We start from the raw sequence: 27,310 nt of genomic DNA, 5'->3' as shown, positions 1-27,310 counted from the left end.
TAGCCTTTTTGCCCAGCCAAATAAATTTTGTAAGAATAAAATTTAACTTTTTATAAAAAAACTGGTAACATACTCATTTGATAACAAACCACAGGCAAAATCATCATTTTAATAGTTTGAACTCTCCCCCACCAAGAAAGATGTAAAGCAGGGGTATCCAACCTTTTGGCTTCCCTGGGCCGCATTGGCCGAAAAAAATGTTTCTGGGGCCACACAAACACCCAGGGGCAGCAGAGGAAAACACTGCATCGCCCTCGACCGGGGCCGTACAAAATACTTCACTGGGACGCAGGTTGGACATCCCTGATGTAAAGGATTCCATTACTCATACATTTCTGTTACCTTCTGTAATATAAATTTTTCATTTACTTTCATTGTTTCTTCCAACATGTTTTTTATCCAAATGCCTAAATATTTCAAATTGGCGGATTTAAGGTCATCTGGAAGCATTGGATGATTGCAGGAATACGTGTATTAGAAGATGTTATTTCTAATGGTAAACTGCTTGAGTTTTCACAGTTGCAATATAAATATGGCCTTAATAAATCACAAAATTTTAGATGGATGCAACTGAAGCAGGCCATTCAGGTGGGGTTCCTTGAATAGAAAAATCTTAATAATCAATATATCTTAGAGTTCTTATGCTTTCAGGTGGATTTTCTGGGACACCAGGCCGCTCAGTGGTACAAATTAATATCTGGATTTATGAATAAAAAACCAAAGACTGGCCTTAGAGACATTTGGAGAATTGAGATTAAGCATCAAATTACTGCGTCTCAATGGCCACGAATTTGGTCTTGGAGGATGAGATGCACAATGTCTGCTTCTATGAGACAAACATGTTTTTTTATGTTGCATAGAGCATTCTGGACCCCTGTTCGTTTAAAAAAATTAGATTGCTCTAAGTCTGATAGATGTTGGCATTGTCATCTTGAAGCAGGGACTTTAGATCATTTATTGTTCTATTGTCCATTTATTATGGATCTTTGGAAATCAATTTGGGACCAAATTAATAGTTTATTAAAAAATCATGTGGCATTATCATATGATACAGTATTATTTGGTATGTGTATGAGGGTTAAGAGCCAAATATCTTCCAAAAATAAACTCTTACTTATTTTAACAGGAGTCAATTGGAATAGATTAAACTACAGTTTTTGGTGGAATTCAGTGTGTCATATTTATAAAATGGAAAGAACACTAGCTATTCAGAAAGGAAATTTTAATAAATTTCAAGATGTGTGGGGGCCATTAACAAATTATTGCAATGAATAGGTATTATTTTCCCTGATTTGTACAAATGAAAGAATGGGGTGGGGGGAGGGGGGACTTTATTATATTGTGTATGAGTTATGAGGTATTGAAGGGAAGGGAGGGAAAGGGATAATTCTATGTAATTTAAAGAATTGTAGAATTTCAAGTGATATATTTAAGTCAAAATGGTGTTACTTTTTGATGCACTTGATGTAAGTTATAAAAATGAATAAAGAATTAAAAAAAAAAAAAAAGACTAGGCACAAAGCCACAAGGAGAAGGCCGGTCTTGAGTGAAACTATTGTGAGAAATTTTAATGGACGTATGATTTGTTGAAACACTCGATGCAGGAAAACCCTACCCCCTTGGAGCCAGTAATGCTATGAGGCCTTATGAAGACACCCAGCTTGTTTTGACCACTTATTTCTCTTCTGAATAGAAGAGAAAATGAAGGAAGAGGGGAAAAAAAAAAAAAAAAAAAGAGTGAGAAGTCTGATACACTTCCCCCTCCTGATCCTTATAGGACTCACGATTTCAATTATTTGCGATGTCCTAAATCCGGAATCACCTCCATCTCCACCTCCCTCCTGGACCATACCTGGTGGTCTAGCGGTCTATCGGAGCAAGAGCGATCTTCCTATGCTCCTGCCCCATGCAGATCACATCCAAAATGGCTGCCGTGAGTTCCCTTTGTAGCTACAATGGGAAACATTTTGGATGAGTGATCTGCACGGAGCAGGAGCATAGGAAGATCGCTCCTGCCACGAAAGACTGCTAGACCACCAGGTAAGGTCCAAGATGCCGTGGGTGGGTCAGAGTCAGCCCAAAAGTTATTCGTGAATTTTCAATATTCGCGGGCCGGCTCTGCCCCTAGCCCCCGCGAATATTGAGGGAGGAGTGTACATTGCTTTATAAGTCAAGTACTGGAAATACTCCAAGGGAACTTGATCTGTTAAGACGATGGTAGACTGAAGAGGAACAAACTGACTGTTTTGGGTTCTCACAGGTGTGCAGCACAAGAGTAGGTTCCAGAAGGATTAGAAGCCAGTCAAGATTACAAAACAGTCAAAGGAAAAACAGATTTTAAAACATGCTGCATAAAACTGATTTGATTTTCTATAAAAGACATTTACTGTAAGAGTTTATATGATGGTCCCATAAAAGTACAGTTATTTACTGTAACAGGTGTTATCCTAGGACATGCAAGCAGCATATTCTCACACTAGTCGTTAAGCCCGTTACATTAACGGGTGCTAGAATTTATGTCTGTCTGTATTTTTCTTTCTGTCTCTTTCCTCCCTCCATTTCCCTGTGTAGCGCTGTCTCTGCTTTCTTCCTCAGTCTGCACTCTCAAGCTGTAACATTACTGCTTAGCTTTTTCTCCCTGCAAGCATCTCTGCTCTCTTTCTCATCCCCAGTCTCTTTGCTATTTTTCTCTTCTTGCAGGGGTCTCTGCTCTCCTTTCTCTATATGTTCCTGATTCCTGCAAACTTCTGTTTTCTCTGTATGCTCTTGATCCTGTGTTTCCCTGTCTTTGCCCTTTTTTTTTTTTTTATTCCTTCTTCATGTATGGTTGATTTATTAAAAGTTTTTTATTTTTCCTATTTGTTGCATGCCTGTCTCCTTGGCCGCTGTATGTTTCTAATTTTTTGCTTGTGTTTTTTTGCTGATTGTCTACTTGGTCGCTGTCAGTCTGTCTGTCTCATTGGCTGCTGTATGCCTTTTTTTCAGTCTAACTCCTTGGCCACTGTATGTCTGGAAGGTTTTTTTTCCTGAATTTATCCTTGGGCATTGTAATTTTTATTTTTTTCTGTTTGTCTCCTTGGCTGTTTGTATTTTTTTGCTGTCTCTCTGTCTGTCTACTTGGACGCTGTATGTAAGTATGTCTGTCTCCTTGGCTGCTGTATGTCTGTTTGTCATTTTTTTTCCTGTGTCTCTCTCTCCTTGTCCTCTGTGTTTTGTTATTTTTTTCAATCTGCCTCTTTAGCCCCCTGTCCTTCTGTGAGTGTCTGTGTCACTCTCTCTCCTTGTCCTCTGTGTTTTGTTATTTTTTCAATCTGTGTCTTTAGCCCCCTGTCCTTCTGTGACTGTCTGTGTGTCTCTCTCTACTTGTGCACTGTTGTTTGTTTGTTTTTTTCAATCTCTCTTTAGCTCCTGATCCCCTCTCACTGACCCTTGCGCGACTGCATGTAATTCCGGTTAGGTTTCCATGGCAACCCTGCTCGCGGGTCTGTGAGTGTAGGGCCGTTTTTTCGGGTCTGGCGGCGCCGGGTTGGGAAGAGTCCTGGCTCCTTTTTTGGTTTGGGCCCGTGCAGAGGGGCTCAACAGCGCACAACCACCTTTCCTTCCCTCCCTCCATCAGGTGCAGTGCAGCTCCACCAATGTTAAAAGCAGCCGCGTCGAAATCGGAGCCCTGCCACTGCCGTAGCACTTTCCCCTCTGCCTTGGTCCCGCCCCTTCTCTGACATATGGGACCGTGGCAGAGGGAACGTGTTACGGTGGCAGCAGGGCTCCAATTTCAAAGCAGCTGCTTTTAACATAGGCGGAGCTGAACTGTACCTGATGGAGGAAGGGAAGGAACGGTGGGGCAAATTTGGTCAACGGCAGGAATTGTTTGGCGGACCAAGCACTGTGAAACCGTGAGGAAGGCCGCCGCAGCCTCGCAACTTCTCAAAGAGGCTCATTGGCTTCCTGTTAATTACAGAATCACTTATAAGTTATGTGTAATTATCTTTAAAACTTTGATTAATAAGACCCCTGCTTTTTTATATAGATCGCTTATTCCATATTCTGCAAAGAGAATTTTACGTTCTAGCGAACAAAATCTGCTAACGATCCCATCATTAAAAATTATTAATACAAGGAGGCAACTTATTTTTTCTTGTACGGCACCTCAAACATGGAACGCCCTCCCTATTACTTTACGGGAGGAGAAAGACCTTGGAAAATTTAAAACTGAGTTAAAAACTTTCCTTTTTAAAGATGCCTTTTCTACATAATTTTATACTTCATGAATTATATTTATTTGGTTAATACCTGTTTTAACTATATCCCTTTTGTATTTTCCCTTAATGTTTCTTCTTTACTTTAAATTATATTTCATCCCTCCTTTCCTATTGTTTAACAATGTTCAAATTTAGAGTATTTTAGCCATTATTTAAATTGTATGTATTATTATATATTGCATTGTTATTGTTCTTTGATTTTACATTGTAAATTTTAAATGTAAATCGCTTAGAATATCCGATTAAGCGATTTATCAAGTCCCATAATAAACTTGAAAAAAAAATAAAAAAAACTTAGGGGGACAACAATGGCGCTTATGCTCAAGCCCCCGCCGCAGCTCCTCTCTCGATCCTGGTGCGGTTCGAAAGAGGATTCGTGGTGGCGGCTTGAGCATAAGCGCAATTGTTGTCCAAGTTGCCGAGTTTGGTGACGTAAACCCGCGCATGCGCACTAAAAAAAAACGCAACGGATCAGGGAACACGTTTTTTTTTAGTGCGCATGCGCGTCCTACCATTTTATTATATTAGATGTGGGACTCGCTAGCTTACTGCAATGGGATGAAGGGAAAGTTGGACATTTAAGAAAATTAATTCTGTAATACTGCTTGGCCGAAAACAAGCATCTCATTGGGAATAGGATTCTAGACAGCAGTGAGATGTGAAAGTATGATCTGATGACCAAATAGCTGCTTTGCAAATTTCATTAATGGGAATGTAATGTGAAAAAAAAAAAAAAGAAGTTATTGATGCTGTCAATAGCTCGAACCGTGTATGCTGCAACACGTCCCTCAAGCTGCAGCTCAGCCTGAGCATAGTAGAAGGAAATAGTTCACTTGGTGACAGGCTGGCCTAATCTGTTAGGATCAAAAGAGATGAACAGTTAATGTGAAGCCCTATGTGACTTAGTTCTTTAAAAATAGTAAGCCAAGGTAGGCTTACAGTCCAATGTATGAAGAGCTGTTTCTCCAGCATGATATGGTTCAACCTCAGGAAAGTTTTCACTAAGTCAAGCACATCAACCAAGATCCTCAACTGTAAGGGCACAAACTTCGAAAGCATGGGAGATTTTGTCCATCAGGCACTACAAAACCATGCCGAAACAGATAATGTAGAGGTAATATGGTCAACTCTGAAATCAACCTTACACAAAGCAACCAACCACTAGACCACGATGGTTCTCTGCGGAGATCTCAGACCTCATAAAAAAGAAGAAAAGAGCGTTCATCCTCTACAAACAATCAGGGACGCGAGAATCCAAGGAAGACTATCTGGCAAAGTCAAAAGCGGTCAAAACGGCAGTCAGGGAGGCCAAACTCCGAATGGAGGAGAACCTTGCGAAGAACATCAAGAAGGGCGATAAATCCTTCTTCCGGTATATTAGTGACAGAAAAAGAAACACAGATGGGATAGTACGCCTTAGGAAACTCGACGGGAACTATGTAGAATCGGACTCCAACAAAGCCAAACTTTTAAATGAATACTTCTGCTGGGTCTTCTCTTGCAAGGCGCCGGGATCCGGCCCTCAGCTGCCAATGAGGGAAAACTCGGAAGACCCGTTTCGAAATTTCGAGTTTACGCCCAGCAGTGTCTACGAGGAGCTATCAAGATTCAAGGTGAACAAAGCTATGGGACCAGACAAACTACACCCCAGGGTGCTCAGGAAGTTGAATGTCATCCTGGCGGAATCGTTATCTGTGCTCTTCAATCTTTCCTTAAGTACAGGAAGAGTCCCGTTGGATTGGAAAATGGCTAATGTCATTCCACTCCACAAAAAGGGATGCAGGACGGAGGCTGAGAATTATAGACCGGTGAGTCTCACATCGATAGTGAGTAAACTTATGGAATCACTAATCAAACGCCAATTGGATACGATCCTGAATGAGGAGAATCTATGAGATCCCCATCAACATGGTTTTACGAAGGGAAGGTCCTGCCAATCAAATCTGATCAGCTTCTTTGACTGGGTAACAAGAAAGCTGGATATAGGGGAGTCCCTGGACGTCGTGTACTTGGACAAAGCGTTTGATAGCGTCCCACACCGCAGGTTATTGAGCAAGATGGGTTCGATGGGACTGGGTGAAACATTAACCGCATGGATTAGGGACTGGCTTAGAGGTAGACTTCAGAGGGTAGTGGTAAACAGTACCTTCTCCGATACGACAGAGGTGATCAGCGGAGTGCCGCAGGGCTTGATCTTGGGCCCGATCCTATTTAACATCTTCGTAAGAGACTTGACTGTGGGGCTTCGATGTAAAATTACATTATTTGCCGATGACGCCAAACTATGCAACATAGTAGGCAACCGCACAACAGATGAAAGCTCAGTGCCCGACAAAAGCTCAATGCCCGACAGTATGACGCAGGACCTACTCCTGCTGGAGTATTGGTCAAAGACTTGGCAACTAAGTTTCAATGCCAAAAAATGCAAGGTCATGCACCTTGGCGGCAAAAATCCATGCAGGACTTAACACCCTAAATAGTGAGATCCTAGCAAGGACTGTAGCAGAACGTGACTTGGGGGTGATCATTAGCGAAGACATGAAGACTGCCAATCAAGTGGAGAAAGCTTCATCCAGGGCTGGACAAATCATGGGCTGTATCCGTAGAAGTTTTGTCAGCCGTAAGCCCGAGGTCATAATGCCGTTGTACAGATCCATGATGAGACCCCATCTGGAATACTGTGTACAATTCTGGAGGCCGCATTATCAAAATGATGTGCAGAGAGTTGAGTCGGTTCAGCGAATGGCCACCAGGATGGTCTCAGGTCTCAAGGATCTCCCGTATGAAGAATGACTGGGTAAGTTGCAGCTGTACTCACTCGAAGAACGCAGAGAGAGGGGAGACATGATAGAGACGTTCAAATATGTCACAAGCCGTATCAAGGTGGAAGAGGATCTCTTTTTCCTTAAAGGACCCACGGGGTGGGAAATTTCATGGCAACACCAGAAAATATTTCTTCACCGAAAGGGTGGTTGATCGCTGGAATAATCTTCCACAACAGGTAATTGAGCCAGATTTTAAGAAAAAATGGGATTGGCATGTGGGATCTCTTCATGGAAGTAGTTAGGGGGTGGGCCATTAGTGTGGGCAGACTAGATGGGCCGTGGCCCTTTTCTGCCGTCATGTTCTATGTTTCTATGAGAATGAGGCTTTGGGATGAAAACTGGAAGCTCAATAAGATTGATTCAGGTGAAACTCCATGACTACTTTTGGAAGGAATTTAGGATGAGTCTGGAGAATCACCTTGTCATGATGAAAAAACTGTGTACGGTGGGTCAGAAACCAATGCTTCAAGTTCACTCACTCAAAGGGCAGAACTGACAGAAATCAAGACGACCACTTCTGAAGTAATAAAAAAGATGAGTAGACAAGACACCAGTGGTTCAAATGTTGGTTTCTTCAAACTGGCTAGGACTACACTAAGATCCCAGACAATTGGAGGCAGCTTGAGCGGAGGCTTGTAGTTGAAAAGTCCTTTCATAAAGCTGGAAATAAGCGGATGAATGGCCAGAGGTTTATTGACAGGAATATGGAAAGCACTAATAGCACTGACGTGAACACTGATCAAAGTGGTTTTCAGTCCACACTGAAGGAAGACATGAGGAGGAAGCATCTTGGTGATGGAGAGTACACCACGACTTGAAGTGTGTCCACTTTATGTTGCCGAGTAGGTGGTTTACTGGAAGCAGCTATAATGGCTTGTACTGAGTCAATGATTAAAATCTGCTGAAGTTAGACTAAGATACACCAAGCAGTCCAAGTGCAGAGATTGCAGACTGGGATGTAAGAGATCCTTGACTCTGGGTGAGCAGAGATGGAAAGATCTGTAAAGGAATCCTTGCAACTCAGCTGAAATAGAAGAAAAAAAAAACAAGGTTGTGTGGACCATGGTGGCTGATTTGCGCTTGACTAAAGTATTGAGAAGGAGAGGGATTGGCATCTGCAGAAAGGTATCTGCTTCGAGACGAGGAGAGTACTGTCTGGAGCAGAATTGAGGCAATTTGTGGTTGTGGAGAGATGTGAAACAGGTCTGAGGAGTCCCCCATAGTGAGATGTGACACAATACTTTGGAGTTGAGTCCACCTGTGTGATCGAAAAAATTTGCTGAGCTTGTCAGATAGAGTATTCTGTTTCCCTTGAACATATGACTTTGAAAAATGTTTTGAGCAATTGTCCAGTTCTAAATGTGCTCAGCCTCGACACAGAGGGACAGATCCTGTTCCTCCCTGTTTTTTGATTCTTGATTGTCTGTTTGAATAGGACGACTTAGTTGGAAAGAGTCTCTTCAAAAGGTTTTTAGAGCATTTCGAATTGCTCGCAGCTCTAAGGAGGTTGATGTGGAATGTCTTTCTGAGCAAACCATCTACCTTGTGTCCTGAGACTGTCCATGTGAGCCCCTCCCCCCCAAAAAAAAAGCATAAATGGACACGTCCGTGGCAAGCACTCTGATATGAGAGGATGTGAAACAGAAGACCCCTGGAAAAATTTGATGGATCCATCCACCACTGAAGGGATTGATGAAGAAAGGAGGTAAATGATCCTTCGGGATAAGGGATCAAGAGCTTGAAACCATTGAGATGCTAGTGCAGGGGTGGGTAACTCTGGTCCTCGAGGGCCGGAAAACAATCGGGTTTTCAGGATTTTCCCAATGAATATGCATTGCAAGCAGTGCATGCAAATAGATCTCATGCATATTCATTGGGGAAATCCTGAAAACCCGATTGGATTCCGGCCCTCAAGGACCGGAGTTGCCCATGTCTACTCTAGGGTCTACAGAGCTCATCCGAGATGAAGTTGTGCAAAGAGCGTAATAAACTGTGGATGCCATATGGCCTATGAGTTGCATCATCTGTTTTGCTGAGATGGTTTGTAGAGTGGAGATGATCACAAAAGATGAAGTAAGGTGTCTTGTCTTTGTTGAGGTAGAAACATCCGTAGACGAACGGTGTCAAGTAGGATTACTATGAATTGCAGTAGTTGAGAGTGTTAAAGCTGTGACTTTGGGAAGTTTTCAGCTTCTAGAGTTCGAGGTCAAATTTCATCAACTGTGCTGCTGAGTGAGTGTACTGCTTGAGGAGCTGTACCTTTATCGGTCAATCGTCCAGATATGAACATAAGAATTGCCATACTGGGATAGACCAAAGGTCCATCAAGTCCAGTATCCCGTTTCCAATAGTGGCCAACCCAGGTCCCAAGTACCTAGCTAGATCCCAAGTAGTAAAACAGATTTTATGCTACTTATCCTAGGAATAAGCAATTTATTTCTCTTTTTTCTTGTGTTCTTTATTTTTACTTTTCTTCTTCCTTTTTCTTTCCAATTTTCACTTATTGGTTTTTCACTTAATGGTTATACCCATTCATGATATATGTTTCAGCATATTGATTTCACTAGTTCCTTTTCATGGCCTGGTCTTGGCTTTATCACTCTTCTGATAATTTCTCATACACTTTTTGGTGATATCTATCTATGACATATGTATTGTATATAGGTTTTACTAGTCCTCTTAGATTAGTCTTCTTCTTGCTCATTCTTGTCCATTTATCTAACACTTAATTGCACAAAATATGGTCCAATATCACTTTTTCATTATTTCCATTTTTATCTTTTTATTTTGAGCATATTCCTTCTCATATTCTGGGTGTCTTTTCAAAAAACTTTTGGCTTGAAATCTTTGTCCTTTATAGTTATTTTTATTTATTTAATAAAAGTTTATGTATTCACATATTTTTTTTTTTATAGATATAGCTTTGTGATTTTTATTTTTATGTCTGTTTTGGTTTATTAGGAGCCCTGAAGAAGGCGTGTACCGAAACACAGACCATGTTGGGTCCCATGGTTGAATTTTAAGGTGGTGTTTTTAACCGCTATCAATTTAATAAACTTTGCCTTTGTCATTGTACTTGTGATTGCAGTTTTCCTGGTTTGGTTCTTCGACTCTTTACTACAGATCCTGTTGGTTCTCCCTTTTTGTTGGTGTGGATTTCCCCAATCCATCTCAGTAATGGCCTATGGACTTCTCTTTTAGGAAAAATATTTGAGTACCTGATTGTAAAACCGCTTAGATAACCTTGATAGGAGGTATATAAAATCCTAATAAAACTTGAATAATAAACTTATCCAAACCTTTTTTAAACCCCATTAAACTAACTGATTTCACCACATTCTCTGGCAATGAATTCCAGGAATTTAATTACATGTTGTGTGAAGAAATAATTTTTTCCAGTTTTAAATCTACTACTTAGTAGCTTCATCGTATGTCCCCTAGTCCTAGTATTTTTGGCAAGAGTGAACAAGTGATTCACATTAGAGAATGACACGGTGAGGAAAAACCTGTGTTCACTGTGGCTATGGGGAGCGGTGAATGGCCTTGTCTCCGCAGTTAAGGGAGGGAACGCGCGTGGTCACCTATCGCGCTCCTTCCCTCCTTACTGCCGCTGCCGAGTTTAAACAGCTCCCTACTCCCTCCCTGTCCTTTACCTGTTGCCAGCGATGTCTAAACTGCCTTCTTACAGCAGCCGGAGCGTTGAAGCTGTGTGTGGCTGCCGTAAAGGTCATCTCTGACACAACCGGAAGTTGCATTAGAGACGACCTTTCCGGCAGCCATATGCATCTTCAACACTCCGGCTGCTGTAAGAAGGCAGTTTAGACATCGCCAGCCACAGGTAAAGGGTAGGAAGGTTTGTCGGCACAGTTGTCAGACCGGGCACATTGTCCGGGGGGAGGGGGGGCGGCTAAGAGGTGTTCTCGCTGCAGAGGGGGGTGAAAGCACCACGAAGGTAAGGGGCAGGGAGGGAAAAAGGGAGGATAGGTTGGATGGAGAGGAACAGACGCTGAAGGGAAATGGGTAAGACAGAGGAGGAAGAAGGATGCTGAAGGGACATGGGGAAGACAGAGGGGGGAGAAGATGCTGGCAGGGAAGAAGACAGAGATGCCAGACTTTGTGGGGGAGCAGAGAAAAGAAGATGGGTGCCAGACCAATTTGGAGGGGGGAGAAAGGGAGAGGCACAGTAACAGAGTAAATGGAAAGCGCAGAGAGAAGAGAGAAAGTGGATGGAAAGAATTGAATGAGATGAGGAAAGCAGAAACCAGACAAAGGTAGAAAAAAAAGTTCCATTTCTTTTTTTTTTTTGCTTCAAGATAAAGTAGTACCGTATTTTCACTCATATACCGCGCACCCATGTAAAACGCGCACACGGGTATAGCGCGCGGGAAACTAATTTATGTAAAGAAATTTTTATATAGCGCGCACACCCGTATAACGCACATGCCGCCCCGACTCTCCCGTCGCCGCCCAACTCTCCTTTCGCCCGCCCTGATTCTCTTCTGGCCACCCCGACTCTCCTCTCACCCTTGAAGTCCTGTCCCCACCCTGAAAGCCTGATGCCCCCCGACGTCCACAGGACCGCTCGCACTCTCATCCACACCAGCACCCCCACCCTGAAGGATCGCTCGCACCCCCACAGCCTCCCCCCGCATCATGGAGAAGCTGCCTACTGTTGTCCTGCTGCTTCCTCTGCCGACGGTCCCCGCCCCTTCTCTGAGCCCTGCGTCTGCGCTGCTTCCTCTTCCGGCGGTCCTGCCCTTTCTCTGTCAGAGAAAGGGCGGGACCGCCGGAAGAGGAAGCAGCGCAGAAGCAGGGCTCGGAGAAGGGGCGGGACCGCTGGCAGAGGAAGCAGCAGGACAACAGTAGGCAGCTTCTCCATGATGGGGGGGAGAAGGCTGTGGGGGTGCGAGCGGTCCTTCGGGGTGGGGGTGCGGGTGCAAGTGCGAGCGGTCCTTCGGAGTGGGGGTGCGGGTGCGAGCGGTCCTTCGGGGTGGGGGTGCAAGCGGTCCTGCGGGGTGAATCGGACATTGGGAGGGGAACTATGTAAAAAAAAATTGTACAACGCGCTCACGAATATAACGCGCATGGTTATACTCAGTTTGTAAAATCGTGTATAACGCGCGCGTTATATGCATGAAAATACGGTATATTAGTTGTGTTTATAAAAATTTATAAACAAAGCCCTGCCAGCTGAACATCTTTCTCCAGTTCAGCAGCCTGAACTTTGATTTATAAGGAAGGAATAAGCTAAATATTGCAGTACTGAGGCTTGTATGGATGCTGCGGGGACGGTGACGGGGCAGTGAAGGGGAATGGCGGGCCAGGGACAGTGCAGTGACAGGGACAGATTTTTCCCCCGTGTCATTCTCTAATTCACATCTATCCTTTCCACTCCACTCATTATTTTATAGACCTCTATCATATTAGCCCTGAGCCTTCTCTTTTCCAAGCTGAAGAGCACTAGCCGCTTTAGCCTTTCCTCATAGGGAAGTCATCTCATCCCTTTTATTTCCATCGCCCTTTTCGGTACCTTTTCTAATTTTGCTATATCTTTTTTGAGATATGGTGGCCAGAACTGCACACAATATCTGAGGTGTAGCTGTACCATAGAGTGATACAAGAGCATTATAACATTTTCAGCTTTGTTTTCCATGCCTTTCCTGGTAATTCCTAAAAATCTATTTGCTTTCTTAGCCACCGCTTGAAACCTGCGAGTACATAGAGTTGCTGCCACGACACTAGGCACTTGGTGAATACTCTTGGAGAAGAAGCTAGGCCAATTGACGAATTGTGTACTGAAAATGCTCAACAGCTATCTGAAAACGCAGAAATTTTCATTTATCGTAACATATAGATGTGTATAAGCCTCTGAGGCCTAGAGAGCACAGCCAATCGTTTCGCTCTAGAAGAGGGTATAGTGTCCCTAAAGAAAGTATGCAAAACTTTTGACTAGATGTTTAAGTCTTAGAGGTCGAGAATTGGATGAAGCCCTTTCCCTCTTCTTTGGAATTAGGAAATACTTGAGAGTAGAACCCCTGATTTTTCTGAGAAGGGGAACTACCATGGCATTTAGTTAAAGTAGAACTTCAGTTTCCTAAATAAGGTATGTCAGTTGAGATGTGAAAGAGGACTCTTAAGGAGGGTGGTTTGGGGGAATGGTTACAAAATGGAGCTAGTAACCTTCCAGGATTACTTTGAGGACCCAGAAGTACCATAGTGATGAGAGTCCAACGCCCATAATACATAAGAACATAAGAATTGCAGTTGCTGGGTCAGACCAGTGGTCCATCGTGCCCAGCAGTCTGCTCACGCGGCGGCCCTTAGGTTAAAGACCAGTGCCCTATTTGAGTCTAGCCTTACCTGCGTTCTGGTTCAGCAGGAACTTGTCTACCGTATTTTCACGCATATAACGCGCGCGTTATACGCGTTTTTACCTACCGCGCATACCCCTCGCGCGTTATATGCGTGAGCGCGGTATACAAAAGTTTTAAAACATAGTTCCCACCCCGCCCGACTCACCCTCCCAGCAGGACCACTCGCACCCCCACCCCGAACGACCACTCGCACGCGCTCCCACCCGCACCCGCATCCACGATCGGAGCAAGAGGGAGCCCAAGCCCTCTTGCCCGGCCGACTCCCCGACGTCCGATACATCCCCCCCCCCCGGCAGGACCACTCGCACCCCCACCCCGAACGACCGCTCGCACGCGCTCCCACCCGCACCCGCATCCACGATCGGAGCAAGAGGGAGCCCAAGCCCTCTTGCCCGGCCGACTCCCCGACGTCCGATACATCCCCCCCCCCCAGCAGGACCACTCGCACCCCCACCCCGAACGACCGCCGACTTCCCGACAATATCGGGCCAGAAGGGAGCCCAAACCCTCCTGGCCACGGCGACCCCCTAACCCCACCCCGCACTACATTACGGGCAGGAGGGATCCCAGGCCCTCCTGCCCTCGACGCAAACCCCCCTCCCCCCCAACGACCGTCCCCCCCCAAGAACCTCCGACCGCCCCCCAGCCGACCCGCGATCCCCCTGGCGACCCCCACGACCCCCCCACCCCCCTTCCCCGTACCTTTGGTAGTTGGCCGGACAGACGGGAGCCAAACCCGCCTGTCCGGCAGGCAGCCAACGAAGGAATGAGGCCGGATTGGCCCATCCATCCTAAAGCTCCGCCTACTGGTGGGGCCTAAGGCGCGTGGGCCAATCAGAATAGGCCCTGGAGCCTTAGGTCCCACCTGGGGGCGCGGCCTGAGGCACATGGGCCCAACCCGACCATGTGCCTCAGGCCGCGCCCCCAGGTGGGACCTAAGGCTCCAGGGCCTATTCTGATTGGCCCACGCGCCTTAGGCCCCACCAGTAGGCGGAGCTTTAGGATGGATGGGCCAATCCGGCCTCATTCCTTCGTTGGCTGCCTGCCGGACAGGCGGGTTTGGCTCCCGTCTGTCCGGCCAACTACCAAAGGTACGGGGAAGGGGGGTGGGGGGGTCGTGGGGGTCGCCAGGGGGGTCGTGGGTCGGCTGGGGGGGCGGTCGGAGGTTCTTGGGGGGGGGCGGTCGTTGGGGGGGGGGGGGGTTTGCGTCGAGGGCAGGAGGGCCTGGGATCCCTCCTGCCCGTAATGTAGTGCGGGGTGGGGTTAGGGGGTCGCCGTGGCCAGGAGGGTTTGGGCTCCCTTCTGGCCCAACTACCAAAGGTACGGGGAAGGGGGGTGGGGGGGTCGTGGGGGTCGCCAGGGTGGTCGCGGGTCGGCTGGGGGGGCGGTCGTTGGGGGGAGGGGGGTTTGCGTCGAGGGCAGGAGGGCCTGGGATCCCTCCTGCCCGTAATGTAGTGCGGGGTGGGGTTAGGGGGTCGCCGTGGCCAGGAGGATTTGGGCTCCCTCCTGGCCCGATATTGTTGGGGAATCGGCGGTCCTTCGGGGGGAGGGATGTATCGGACGTCGGGGGGGGGGGCATCAGGCTTTCAGGATGGGGACAGACCTTCAAGGGGGGACAGTGCACGGAAGTCAGGGGGGGGTGAACGGAGAGTCGGGACAGCGCACGGAAAGTCGGGGCAGTGCACGGAAGTCAGGGGGGGGTGAACGGAGAGTCGGGACAGCGCACGGAGAGGCGGGGCAGTGCACGGAAGTCAGGGGGGTGAACGGAGAGTCGGGCAGCATGCGCGGTATAATCGTGAGCGCGTTATACCAAAGTTTTTGTGCTTATCATCGTGATTTCTGCGCGCTATACACGTGTGCGCGTTTTATACGGGTGCGTGTTATTTGCGTGAAAATACGGTAATCTTGTCTTGAATCCCTGAAGGGTGCTTTCCCCTATAACAGCCTCTGGAAGAGCGTTCCAGATTTCTACCACTCTCTGGGTGAATAACTTCCTTACGTTTGTATGGAATCTATCCCCTTTTAACTTTAGAGAGTGCCCACTCGTTCTCTTTACCTTGGAGAGGTTGAACAATCTCTCTTTCTCTACTAAGTCTATTCCCTTCATTATCTTGAATGTTTTGATCATGTCTCTTCTCAGTCTCCTCTTTTCAAGGGAGAAGAGGCCCAGTTTCTCTAACTCTCACTGTAAGGCAACTCCTCCAGTCCCTTAAGCATTTTTGTTGCTCTTCTCTGGACTCTTTCAAGTACTACAACTGAAAACTATCTCCGATGGGACGGGGAAGAGGCTGAGAAGGAGAAGAAGTTTTGGCCATGCTCTCTAGAAACACGTCAAGAAGACTGAGCTGACTTTTGAGGGAGCTGAAGACTGGGACTTCTAAGGTCTCTTTTGCTTCCGTTTCTTCTGTGGTGGAGGCTTCGAAGAAGAGGATGTTACAGGACATCTCTTATACGAATAAGTAATTTTTTTAACAGGCTTAGATGGTTGAGTCTTAATCTTAGATCTGTTTAAACAGCTCCAATACTATTCTTGGTTAGTAAGCTTTTGAGTAGCAGCCTCTATCCTGTCACCGAAGAGTTCTTCACCGAGACAAGAGATGTTGGCTAACCGATCTTGAAGATTTATATCCATGTCGGAGACTCACAGTCAAGCAAGATGCCTCATAGCTATGAGTGCTATGCTTAGGCTGCACTAGCATATGTGTCAAGTGCAACTTGAATATGTCACCGATTTACCTTCAGAAACACTTACTGAGTTATTCCCTGAAGATTTGCACCGGTACCCTCGGCTCAACAGTCAGTGCGGCAGGGTTATCGAGGAGTGGGAGACCTTGATGAAGATGCACAGCCAGGAGACATAGCCTGCACTGAAGGAGTGTGATAGCGTTGACGATGTTTGGCCTGAATCAAGCGACTTGATGCCATAGAGGCCTGTGACGCTTACTGGGAAGAGGATGGCTTCAAGTTTTATTTAAAATTTGATTAAATGCTTATAAAAATTTCTAAGCGATATACATCGATTAAAATTGAGGACACGTAAAAACGTACATATCTGGACATTCACCAAAACTAGACTGACTAGAAAACAAGTTGGAAAAGAGGGAAGAATTACAATTTTATAGTAAAGGAGACATTTAAGAGATAAACAAAAGGAGGGTTGAGTAAAGAACAAGGAAAAAAAAAATCAAAAACTAAGGAGCCCTAATGGTTAGGTAAGTAAACTGAGTGTTGCTAATGCCCCAATGCTTGTTCGATGCCAGTACCGCGGGCTCGGATTAATTACCAGAGTCCATGGTTGAGCTGAACAGCTTCTCCTGCTGCATGTGATGAGCTTTCAATGAGCATTTCTGCAAGGTGGAACAACAAGTACTAGTCTCTACTCAAATGTTCAGGACCCAAATGCTGCAAACACCAATTGTGTATGTCAGTGACTGAGATAAGTGCTGTTTGTGCCAGCACCCTAAAACCACTCGATGGGTTCGACATGGATGGAAAAATCTCAATGGCAAGATCAAACTCAATGATGAGAAATGAGGAGGAAGAAAACACCGAGGTAGGAAAGAGAGGGCTGAGAGGCCCAACAAGTACAAATTTAAAAAAAAGGGAGAGGGCTGAGAGGCCCAACAAGTAAAAAGGAAAAAAAAGGGAGATATATATACCATGTTTCCAAGAAAATAAGACACTTGTCTTACATTATTTTTGGGCCCCGAAAAGGCACTAGGTCTTATTTTCGGTGAAACTGCCCAATCACAAACCCACAGCATCTTTCTATCCCCCTGCCACGCAGCCAAATCCCCACTGACCCTTCCATCTCTCCCTCTCCTTGCTGACCGCGAGACCGACATATTACCTACTTCCAAAAGGCAGCATTGCGGCAGCAATCTAAACGGGCTGCTTCAGGTCTTCTCACTTCGGGACGTTCCACTGCCACATTGATGATGACATTATTAGTGATGCAGTAGAGGAACGCCCCAACGTGAGAAGGTCTAAAGCAGCCCGTTTAGATTGTTGCCACGATGCTGCCTTTTGGAAGTAGGTAATGATATGTCAGTTTCGCAGTCGGCGTGGGGAGGGACATGGAAGGGTCTGCTGCGGCATTTAGGAAGATCCCGGTACCAGCAGTGGACTTTTATTTTGCTTTCCCCTACCCCAAAAATAAGACCTAGTTGAAGCGCTTATTTTTAGGGTAGGGGAAAACAAAATAAAAGTCCACTGCCCCAAAAATAAGCGCTTCAACTAGGTCTTATTTTCGGGAAAACACAGTGGACTTTTATTTTGTTTTCCCCTACCCTAAAAATAAGCGCTTCAACTATATATATACTAGTCTTTAAGCCCGTTACATTAACGGGTGCTAGAATAAATGTCTGTCTGTCTTTCTATCTCCTGCTGTATTTCTCTCTCCCTGGCCCCCTTTCTCTGTCTGTCCCTCTTCCTGCCCCTGTGTCTTTCTTCCTTTCTTTCTGTCTCCTTCCCTCCCGCTGTCTGTCTTTCTTTCTATCTATGTCTCTCTCCCTGCTCCCTATGCAACATTCCCTCCTCCCCACACTTTCTTGTGCAGCAGCAGCATCCCCTCCCCCTCCATTTCCCTGTGCAACAGTATTTCCCTCCCCCACCCCACTTCCCTGTGCAGCAGCCGCAGCAGCATTCCCTCCCCCTCCACTTCCCTGTGCAGCAGCAACAGCATTTCCCTCCCCACCACTTACCCTGTGCAGCAGCCGCAGCAGCATTCCCTCCCCCTCCATTTCCCTGTGCAGCAGCATTTCCCTCCCCCAACCCCACTTCCCTGTGCAGCAATAGCAGCAGTATTTCCCTCCCCATCCACTTCTCTGAGCATCAGAAGCAGTGGTATTTACCTTCCCCTCCAGATCCCTGTGCAGCAGCAGCATTTCCCCCAACCCCCACACCATAACCACCCCTTCCGGTCTGGCCTACCATCGCACTCACTGTGGTCAAGGAGATCTCCCTCCTCCAGATTAGACACACTGATTGGCTGCTTCATCAAAAAACTGTTCATTGCCGCAATGCTTCATTCACTGAAAGAGAGGGCACAGCAGGAAAAACGGCACTAACGGTAGAAGTTTATTTTTAAGTTTAAAGGTGCCGCCGCGGCTCCTCTCAGGATCGCTGCCTGCGTCAGAAGCCTTCTCCGACACAGGTGCGGTTCGTGAGAGGAGCCGCAGCAGCACTTTTAATCTTAAAAATAAACTTCTACTGGTAGTGCCTTTTTACCTGGATGGAGGTCTAGAGCGCCAATTCTGTGCACGTGACCGCCGCCAGCACTCCCAATGAAGTCCTGCAGTCCAATGCGGGCAGCCATAGCAATGTTTCTCTGGCAGTGGGTGAGGGAGGTGGGAGTCGCACGCGTTTGCTGCCTCTGTCAACCGGCCACTGCCACAGCCAAGTGCGCATGCGCACTCCTACCTGCGGGAACCTATAGGTCACGGAAAACGGAAGCACGCAGGTAAGAGTGCGCATGCGCGCTTAGAGTTTTATTATTATTTTCTTTATATTATAGATAGATAGAATATAAAGAAAATAAGAAAGATGGCCAAAGGACCAAAAATAGAAGTTGACAGGAAGACAACAGAGTCCGGAAAAATAGCACTTCTTCGCTACATGGAAAACGAAGAACTGAGGTACCATGAGCCAACATTAGGCAGGAAGGCACTCATGCATGCACAGTGCAGGCAGTCAAAGTTTTTTGGTTGTTTTTTTTTAACTTAGAAGTGCAAGTACACTTTTACCACTCTCTGTATCGGACTCCATGGATGACATCACCCACATGTAAGAATATACTGCCTGCTTGTCCTAGGATAAAAGATTATGTCCTTACCTTGATAATATATCTTTTCCAGTAGATAGGTGTGTCTTCATTCTGGAGAAGCATGGCTGCAAGCTCTATCCAGAAGGAATCCACTCCGGATTTTTTCTGTAATCCTTCTACTTCACCGGGAGCTCTGCCGCCACCAGTAGTTAGTACCAGAGCAAACAAGAGCTCCATCGAAATAATGTGAAGTAAGGAAACATGGGAAACTTCCCAAACCAAGGAACTGTTCTGCTCAAGCATAATAAACACTCAATGAACACTCAATGAACAAACAGCCTACAGAAGCAGCAAAGAATCTGAGGAAGTACCTCTGTAGATATCATAAACAGATTATACAGAATTCCTCAGGGCCCAAAGGGCTAACTGGCATCCAAGATACAAACTTGGAGAAGAACAAACAGAATAAGCCATTTGGCAAGCGCAGGAAGGATAGGGCATGGCCCAGAATGACATACCTATCTACTGGAAAGATATCAAGGTAAGAACAATCTTTTTCCAGTGCAATAGGTGCGTCATTCTGGATAAGTGGAATATACAAAAGCAGTCCCAAAAATCCAAAGACAGAGTCCTCTCTTGCAGCAATGTCCACCCTGTGAAACTTCACAAGTGTGTGTAAAGTGGATAAATTTGCCGCTCTACAAATCTCATTTAGAGAGCCTGCCTTAGCCTCTGCCCACAACAAAGCTACACTTCTAGTCAAATGTGCCTTAACAGTAACGGGGACTGTTTTTCACAGATAACATAGGCTGGCCATCCATAAATCATAGCCTTGGCAGCAGGTGTGCCTCGCTAAGTCGAATGAGTCAGCTGAAACAGATGGCCAAAGTCTAAAAACTTGTTGGTGACCTCCAGATAACAAAGAAGCAATCTTTTCACAACCAACTTCTTCAAATGCAATCTTTTTTTTAGGACTGGTGGGCAGAAAAACAGGTAACATGAAACACTGAAAACACCTTTGGTAGTGAAGAAACAGTACTGTACGGAGACCCTGGTCTCTGAGATTCTAAGGAAAGGCTCTCTAGAAGAAAAAGCCTGGAGCCCCGAAATTCATCTCGCCAAGGTCACAGCTACCAGACAAAATGGCTTACGCATCAACTCCAAGATGGGTGCTTCCTCTAAATTTTAATAAACGATAAACCTCGCAGAGCAGCATTAAAAACCCACGAGGGAAATGGTGGTTTGATACAAAGGGCACTTTTCAGAAATTTGGCAATGTCAGGATGAGATGCCAGCCTGAGCTCTGAAAGATTCCTGTGACTGGGACCCAAAGGGAAGTTCCAGTGAGGGCCTTATCAAAGCTTGCTTAGAGAAAAGCTACCACCAGCGAAACCAGCTCCACACGCTCCTGGGAACACCAGTGCTGGAAAGTTATCAACACTGTAGGCAGATACTGTAGTCAACTTCTTAGACTTAAGTGGTCATTGCTACCTTTTTCATTTCTAAATATCTGTTGCACTCTTAACACTTCAAGCTCAAGAGCCAAGCTGTGAGAGCAAAGCGATCCGGATCCTTCATGCATACCGGAGCATGCAAAAGAATATCTGGATGCACCTGCAACTAGAGTCCATGGCATGTGCATAGATGCATCAGATCCTTGTACCACAACCTGCAAAGCCAATCTGAATGGCCTTACCCTAATGAGCTGCAATCTGCTGAAGGAGTCAGTTTCTCATGGGCCAGGAAGTAAAGACGTACAGCAGGATGCTGAGGCCACGGCTGGACTACAGCGTCTAAATACTCGCTTCTGGGCTCCAATCTTCAGTTATCTGTCTGCTTTCTTATTTTTTGCTTGTCACCATAGCACTGAACAATGGCCTGAAATGCTGTCGTCGACAGAATCCACTCGCCCGGATCCAAGATCTGTTTGCTGAGAAAGTCTGCATGAACATTGTCCACACCTGCAATGTACACTCCGATAGCACCTGACGCACCGCCCAGTGGCGATTTACATATGCCACCACTGTAGAACTGTCGGAAAAGACTAACCACTTGACCTTATGAGGGTCTTCTGCAACTTCACCAGAGCTAACTGAATGGCACACAGTTCTAACCTGTTGATCAACATACAAAATACTTCTACTTTTCTTCAAAATTAAACTTACCCGTTCGCCAGCATTTCTAGACAAACATCTTATCCCACATACACCTTCTAGGGCCCTCAGATCCATCAATCAAAATTTACTGAAGGACCCCCCGATTAAATAACTTTTTTTATACCAGAAACACCATCTTCTCTGCCACAGCCACTTGGAACGCAATGCCATCACATCTCTGCTATGAAAGCTCTCTTGCCAAATTTAAAACCAAACTTAAAACTTTTCTATTCCAAAATGCCTACCAAAACTCCAGATAAGAACCTGTCTTACTTCATCTTCCCACAAACAATGAGAACCGCATGGGGTACAAAGGGATATCCACCGATGGATCAAACACTGGCTGGCAGGCAGGAAACAAAGGGTTGGAGTAAAGGGCCATTACTCAGAATGGCGATGGGTCACGAGTGGAGTCCCACAGGGGTCGGTTCTGGGACCACTCCTGTTCAATATATTTATAAATGACTTGGAGACAGGGACGAACTGTGAGGTTATTAAATTTGCAGACGACACCAAACTCTACAGCAAGGTTAGAACCAAGGAAGACTGTGAAGACCTGCAAAGGGACTTAACGAGATTGGAAGACTGGGCAAGGAAATGGCAAATGAGTTTTAACACTGAGAAATGCAAAGTCATGCATGTAGGGAAAAAGAACCTGATGTTCAACTATAAAATGGGGGAATCATTGCTGGGGGTGAGCAACCCTGAAAGAGACCTGGGGGTGATGGTGGACACAACACTGAAAGCATCAGCACAGTGTGCGACAGCCTCAAGGAAAGCGAACAGAATGTTGGGTATCATCAAAAAGGGTATCACGACCAGGACGAAGGAAGTCATTTTGCCGCTGTATCGGGCAATGGTGCGCCCACATCTGGAGTACTGTGTCCAGTACTGGTCGCCGTACCTCAAAAAGGACATGGCGGTACTCGAGGGAGTCCAGAGAAGAGCAACAAAACTGATAAAGGGTATGGAAAACTTCTCATACGCTGACAGATTGGAAATGCTGGGGCTATTCTCCCTGGAAAAACGGAGACATGATAGAAACCTTCAAAATCATGAAGGGCATAGAGAAGGTGGACAGGGACAGATTCTTCAGGCTGTGGGGAGCCACAAATACAAGGGGGCACTCGGAGAAATTGAAAAAGGACAGGTTTAGAACAAATGCTAGGAAGTTCTTTTTCACTCAGAGGGTGGTGGACACATGGAACGCGCTCCCGGAGGCTGTGATAGGCCAGAGCACGCTACAGGGGTTCAAGGAGGGTCTGGATAGGTTCCTGAAAGAAAAGGGGATTGAGGGGTACAGATAGAAGTGGAGGTAGGTTATAGAAATAGTCAGAAACCACTTCACAGGTCGTGGACTTGATGGGCCGCCGCAGGAGCGGACCGCTGGGCACGATTGGCCTCTGGTCTGACCCAGTGGAGGCAACTTCTTATGTTCTTATAAAGCGACCTCCCCGCCCTCGTGTTTTTTTCCCTCTCCCTCTTTCCACCCTTTATTCTTATTTTTTAATGTAATTTCTAATCTCCCTCTACCTCAGCACCTCTCATCTCCGTCCTTGTCACCGTATACCCTTTACCCTATTTTATTTTTTTTAATAAAATTTTAATATTGCAAACCAGCCAGATACTTGTCGATGGTCGGTATACCAAATTATTAATAAACTTGGAAACTTGGAGTCCAACGCTCCTGAATTGGACGATTATTGCAATGAGCTCTCCAGCCCCAGAGACTGGCATCTGTCATTACAACCACCCACGCAGCAATCTGCAGAGGAATGCCCTTGGAGAGGGACAGAGGGCGGAGCCACCAATCCATGCTGGCATGCTGGAGAGGACTCTTGTCCAAGCATCACCTCTATTGTGGCTGCCATAGACCCTAGAACTTGAAAATAGTCCCTTGATGGAGCTAATATTTTTTGGGGGGGATTAGGACTTGAATATCACCTTTTTTTTGAAATTTTACAACCACATTCAAAGCGGTTTACACATAGTTTCTTCAGGTATTTTCCCCATCTGTCCTGGTGGGCTCGGTGTCTATCTAATGTACCTGGGGCACTGGAAGATTAAGTGACTTGCCCAGGGTCACAAGGAGCAGCATGAGATTTCAACCCACAGCCTCATGATGCTGAGGTTGCAGCATCACTGTGCCTCTGGTAAATAGACTCGGCTAGCAGCCGTGTCAAACAAGACTCTCAGGTACTCCATGGATTAAGTTGGCATCAAATTGTTCTTTCAGTAATTTACAATCCAACCCAGGTCCTCCAGAACTCTGATCACCTGACCCAGCACATGCCAACCCTCGGATAATGAGAGGAGCCTAATCAGCCAGTTGTCCAGGAAGGGATGACCCTGCAGTCCTATGTTGTGCAGGTGAGCGGCTACAAAATAAACACATGTGAAGGTGTGAGGAGCTGTCGTCAGGCCAAAGATGCTGGATGAAAGGCTAGATAAGAAAAGGAGAGATGGTGGATCTGTGGATGGTGGGTCCATCGCTGCAGCTGCAGGGGGATGTTAATGAAAAAAAGGAAAGATGCCAGACCTCCAGGGGAGGAAAGGGAAACAGAAGGGGAGGACAGAGATGGATGGTTAGCACGGAAAAAGAAGAAAGAAAGAGCTTGATCAGAAGACAACCAGACCAACAAGATTTGAAAAATGACCAGACAACAAAAGGTAGGAAAAATAATTTTATTTTCTGTTTTGTGATTACAATATGTCAGATTTGAAATGTGTATCCTTCCAGAGCTGGTGTTGGACCGCAAACGTGAGCTAGAATTTAATAGAGGAAAAGTATTTTTTGTTTGTTTATTTTGTTTACATCTCAGACACAGTGTGGGTAGGAGAGGGCAAAGGGGATAAATAGGCTATAAAATAAACCCACCAGGATGTTTGGAAAAACCATCCAATTGGGCAGGAAAATCGAATCGAACCGAAAAATCGATTCAATAGGCTGAATTGAATCAAAAATTTTTTCCCTGAATCGGGCAGCACTAGGTTCCCAGGTCCTCTACCATGAGAGATCAACAAAAAATCATCATCATCATCCAATGCTGCCACTGAGCGTCAATGCTGAAGTGAGGCACTTTCAGCGTGGCATTGACTGTCTTGGAGGTCCAGAAACGGTCTCCAATCTCAGAGCCTTTCTTTGGAATGATGAAGTATATCAAGTATCTCCCAGAGCCCGAGTCTCACTCTGGAATGGGTTATATGGCCGCAATATCGAGTAATCTGCGGACTGTGGCCTGTACCTGAACTGCCTTCTCGGGAAAGTCTTCCAAGTGCTGAACAGCACTAGATTGTGAAGATGACATGCCTGGATGAGACAAGTCCAACACGCAGCAGGACTTGCTAGAGGAGCATGACTCTCAGGAAAGATTTACCACCAAAATTTTAAAAGGCTGAAAAGACAACTGGACCAGGGAGCACCAAGACACGCTATGATGACGACGACTCTACTTTGTTTCTTGGGCTGCGGAGCATCCGTGCACCTATACATGGAGTGGTCACAATTTCCAGGCCCCAAAAACAAAAGATGGCTACCCCAATAGGCTAGCAGCCTTTTTGTCACCTTAATATACGGGGAAATGTTAAACTGGCCACTCCCACCTCTACGGTCTGCACCATGCTACACGTGGCACAAGGCGCAAATTTTGTACGAGTCTGGTATGAATTTGGGGTAGAAGAGCCCAAGGACTCCATCGCAACCAGTTTGAGGCAGAAATTGCAGTTTTGGAAGTGCAGAGAACTTTTTTTTTTTTTGGTGGGGGGGGGAGAAAATCAAGATTTTCATACCTATAAAACCAAAAAACAGCACATTTAGGATAAAGGTAAGGAAACAATCAGAAACTTGTGAAACCCTGGTTTTTCAGACATCCTCCACCCCCAATTCACCTCAGAGGCTATAACTGACATACTCACTGTGACCTGTGCTGGTAACGTGCTGCAGCCTGCCTCAGCCCTTTATAGCAGCTGGAAAGGAGAAAAATCACTGCCTCATGGTGGATATGCCTCTTTAACGCTAATCTTCAGGCTGCCAATCAGACACGTGTCTGACCATACCCCCACCCCCACCGACTGACAAACTAACAGAAGAGGGAGTCAACAAATGTAGCCACCATCCTGCGCACACCACTGAGCCTCCTACGGAAGTTAACGGCCTGTGCTTGAACCCCTCCTCAGCAGTAGGTGAGGATTAAATGCGGGGATGGCTCCAAGCTAGAGTTACGCGGGGACAGAAATCACACCCATCCCCATCCGTCCCCGCCAAAGTCTCACCCGTCCCAGTGAGGAATCCCACCCGTCCCCGTGAGGAATCCCCTCCGTCCCCATCTGTCCCCACGAGGAATCCCCTCCATCCCCACCCGTCCCTATAAACTACAGAAATAGTTATTTCATTTAATTATGCTACTGAATTAAAGGCTCTGGTAGAAACCTATTTACAAATAAGCTAAAAGACTTTATTAACTTGGAAATATTAATTGGGAAGAATACATACTTTGTAAACGGGTTTCTACCAGAGCCTCTAATGTTTATAAATTTTTATCAACACAACTAATATACTAATTTATCCTAAAGCAAAAAAAAAAAAGAAATATAATTTTTTTCCTACCTTTGTTGCCTGGTTTCTGCTTTCCTCATGATCTCATTCAATTCCTTCCATCCATTGTCTCTCTTCTCTCTGCGTCTTCCATTTGCTCTGTTACTGTGCCTCTCCCTTTCTCCCCCCTTCCAAATTGGTCTGGCACCCATCTTCTTCCCTCCGCTCCCCCCATAATCTGGCATCTCTGTCTTCTTCCCTGCCAGCGTCTTCTTCCCACTCTCTCTTCCCCATTTCCTTTCAGCATCCTTCTCCCCACCCCAATCTTCCCCATGTCCTTTCAGCATCCTTCTCCCCGTCTTCCCCATGTCCTTTCAGCGTCCTTCTCCACCCCTTTGTCTTCCCCATGTGCTTTCAGCATCCTTCTCCACCCCTTTGTCTTCCCCATGTCCTTGCAGCGTCCTTCTCCCCCCCCATCTTCCCCATGTATTTTCAGCGTCCTTCTCCCCCCTCAGTTTTACCTTAAGCGTCTTTTCCTCTCCACTCCACCTTTCCTCCCTTTCTCCTTCCCTGCCCCTTATCTTTGTGGCACTTCCCCGCCCGACTGACAACAGAACAGGCCCGGTCCGACAAACCTCCCTGCCCTGTAGCCGCGAATCTAAATTACCTTCTTACAGCGACCCTCAGAGGCGTCCCTATGGGATCCCCGCGACCCTAGGGGGCGTCCCCACAGGATCCCCGTGACCCCAGGGGGCGTCCCCACGGGATCCACGCGACCCAAAGGGGGAACCCGCGGGTCCCGCGGGATTCCCGTTGTCCCCGTTCAGCTCTCTACTCCAAGCTCCAAAATGTGAAGGGTGGCTTGTCAGCTGCAGACCACAGTCTGCTTCTCTATGCAGGCAGAGCTGAAACCAATGTGAAAGCTCTGAGCACTAAAAACACCAAATAAAATAAGAAAACACCAAATAAAATAAGAAAATAGAGAGAGCAGGACAACACTCCTTCCAGCTCGTGTGCAGAAGGGGAAAACTGCAGGTGGCAGTAGAGCACCCAGTGAAGTAAGAGGATCACAGAAAAAATTGTGGAATCCTTCAGCACATATGGTTCGCAGCCATGGGGAGAACCTGCTTGTCCAGAATGACACACCTATTGCACTAAACAAAAAATTAGGTTCTTATCTTTGCTAATCTTCTTTCTTGTTAATCCTCCCTTTATTCCAGGACCAGTGGGTTTTATGCATACTTAGCTACCAGGCACTGTAAAAAACTTCAGATGATTGAAGTCTTAACTCCTCCCTCGGCTAGCATATCCTGGAGCATGCCCTTTGGACCCCAGTCAGTCTAAGCATCCAGAAACATCTACAGAAGATATTAAACAAGAAAGAGAAAAACAGGGAAC

The 27,310-nt window shown here is 46.2% G+C and overlaps 1 protein-coding gene across 3 annotated transcripts in view; it reads right to left on the bottom strand.

Annotated features, from left to right (window-relative positions):
* Positions 1-27,310, bottom strand: part of ELP1 (elongator complex protein 1) — an 882,162-nt gene that overhangs the window by 810,404 nt on the left and 44,448 nt on the right. The gene's annotated exons all lie outside the window — the stretch shown is intronic.

Source organism: Geotrypetes seraphini, chromosome 1, assembly GCF_902459505.1.
Source record: "Geotrypetes seraphini chromosome 1, aGeoSer1.1, whole genome shotgun sequence".
NCBI classification, from domain to species: Eukaryota; Metazoa; Chordata; class Amphibia; order Gymnophiona; family Dermophiidae; genus Geotrypetes; species Geotrypetes seraphini.
This window is presented reverse-complemented; position numbering and strand designations above follow the sequence as displayed.